Genomic DNA, 2,695 nt, shown 5'->3' with positions numbered 1-2,695 from the left:
CCTTTGCTCAATCTTGCTTGAAGACACACTGCCCTGTCTCCATTTTCAACTGAAAACCAACTGCTTGGGGTAGGGGTTTGAGAGCAAGGAGTACCTTACCCCCTCCCTACTCACTCAAGCCTGTTTGTGGGGGAGAAATGAGTCTTGCTGGCTCTTAGCCCAGGCTGGTCCATCAGCTTCCCAAACATCTCTGTTATAACAAACAAAACAATATGCATATATAGGGGGAAAAAAACCAAACATCTATTTTGTGTAGAGTGCCCTGATAGGAACTAGGAGATTAAGGAAACTCAGTATATTTCAAGCTACCCAGCATATGGCACACACATAGTCCCAGTTGCACATTATTTTGCATTTCTCCTTAGTTGTTTCATATGAATTCCATCTACTCCACTTTGTAGTTGGTCTGGTTCTTCTCTCATTGGGCAGCTACAACCTTTCCCTAAAGCTTATCAGTCTTTCCAGGTATGTTAGACTTGGAGTGAAGAAAACCTGTGTTCAAATCCTTTCCCAGATCCATACTAGATGTATAACTCAGGGAAAATCATTGAATCTCTCTTTATCTCATTTTCCTCATTTGTAATAATAGCATATACCTTAAGGATTGTTGTGAGGATCAAATGAGATAATCTGTGTAACACACTTTGCAAATCTTAAATAATTATTTAAATTTAGCTATTATTATTCTTGTTGCCATATTTTCTGTTGTTGTTGTCAGATCACCTTATCCAAGTGATATGCAAACTACTTAAAATGAGAGACTCTCACACTTCTTCTATTCCCAATAGCAACTCCAATTCAGAATTTGGAATAAGAAGACCTAAGTTCAAATACTAATTTTGCAACTTACTAGCAATATTATCTTAAGCAAGTTATTACCTCACTGAGCCTCAGTTTCTGCATTTATAAAAAGAAGCAGCTGGGCCAAATTGTCTCTAAGGTTCCTTTCTAATCTAAAACTTGTGATAAAAATAACAAGTGTGTGCTTAAATATCACATATACTAAAATTGGAATGATACATAAATTAGTATGGTCTCTGCTCAAAGATGACAGGCAAATTTGTGAAGCATTCCATATTTTTTTCAAAATTGGCTCAAAGAGGGAATAACATCCACATTTGGTTGAATATAGAAATCTATCTTACCCTGTGGGGAAGGAGTAAGGGAAGAGGATAAAAGAAGTAATGAGATTAACAGAAGGGAGTCTAAATTAGTGAAGGTAGTGATGAAGAAGGATAGAATGAAAGGAGAGAGAAAGAGACAGACAGACAGACAGACAGATAAACTGGGGGTGAGGAATAGGATTGAGAGAAATACAGTTAGTAATCCCAACTGTAAATGTGAATGGAATGAACTCACCCACAAAATGGAAGAGTGGATTAAAAATCAGAATCCTACAATATACTATTTGTAAGAAATTAAATTTAGGGTTTTCACTAAAATATAAAAGTCCTTAAGTAATATTGTGGTCTCTGATTTAAAAATATTATAGCTCAAGACAAAATGACTTTTATTAACTTTTATTTACAAAAAGGCAGAAAGAGTAAAAATAGATAAATGTAAGAAGAGGGTAGAGAAAATGTCTAACCTATCACACTAAATGTTGCTCCAGTGTCTGGCTAAGCCCCAGCAGGGCTCAGTAACCCTAAGCCAGAGGACTTGGTAGTGTCTTAAGTAAGGGTTCCACCAATGCATCCTCCTTCAGGAAAGGAAGGCCTTTCAGGAACTAATCTCTCCAGAAGCCAAGGAAGGAAGACCAGCTATTCACTCACTCAAGACAAAGTCCAAAGGAGAAGATCCAGGAGCAGTCCTCCAAGAAGCAGTTCAAGCCGAAGCTCAAGTCCAAAGTTACCTCCAAAAGCCAAGTCACCAGGAGAAGCCTCTTAGACAGGAAGTCCAGGACTATTTATAGTCCTTTTTCCATGTCACTTCCTGTCCCTTCCTCAACTTTAAGGGAACCAATTGCAGTCTTTCACTTTGCTTAGCACTGCCCAGGGGTGGTCAGTGGCCTCTGGAGTTCTCACCTACTTTAGTAAGTGACTTGCAAATTCTCTTACTTAGTGTTAAGTAGGGATATTAAGTTTTTGGTTGATTAATTTAAAAGTTGCTGATTGATAGACAAAAAAACTTTGATTCACTCTTCACAACACACAGAATAAAGGTAAGGAGCTAGAGCAGAATCTATTATATTTAGCTGAAGTAAAAAAAAAGCAAGAGTAGCAATCATATCAGACAAAGCAAAAGTAAAAATAGATCAAATTAAAACAGATAAGAAAATTATATCTTAAATAATGGCATCATAGACATTGAAGCAATATTAGTACTAAACATGTGTGCACCAAATAGTACAACTTCCCAACTTTTTTTAACATTTATTAATAATCGTTTTTAACATGGTTACATGATTCATGCTCCTCCTTTACCCTTCACCCCCCCCCCCCGCACTTCCCCCACCCATAGCCGATGCGCATTTCCACTAGTTTTGTCATGTGTCCTTGATCAAGACCAATTTCCAAATTGTTGGTAGTTGCATTGGTGTGGTAGTTTCGAGTCCACACCCTCAATCATGTCCACCCCGACCCATGCGTTCAAGCAGTTGTTTTTCTTATATGTTTCCTCTCCTGCAGTTCTTCCTCTGAATGTGGGTAGCGTCTTTACCATAAATCCCTCAGAGTTGTCCTGGGTCATTGTATTG

At 38.0% G+C, this 2,695-nt stretch overlaps 1 pseudogene; it reads left to right on the top strand.

Annotated features, from left to right (window-relative positions):
• Window positions 1–982: 982 nt before the first annotated feature.
• Window positions 983–1,082, top strand: LOC123254137 (annotated as a pseudogene).
• Window positions 1,083–2,695: the final 1,613 nt, after the last annotated feature.

Source organism: Gracilinanus agilis, unplaced genomic scaffold, assembly GCF_016433145.1.
Source record: "Gracilinanus agilis isolate LMUSP501 unplaced genomic scaffold, AgileGrace unplaced_scaffold15602, whole genome shotgun sequence".
NCBI lineage: Eukaryota > Metazoa > Chordata > Mammalia > Didelphimorphia > Didelphidae > Gracilinanus > Gracilinanus agilis.
Note: the sequence above shows the minus strand (reverse complement) of the source record. Positions and strands in the feature narration are given on the sequence as shown.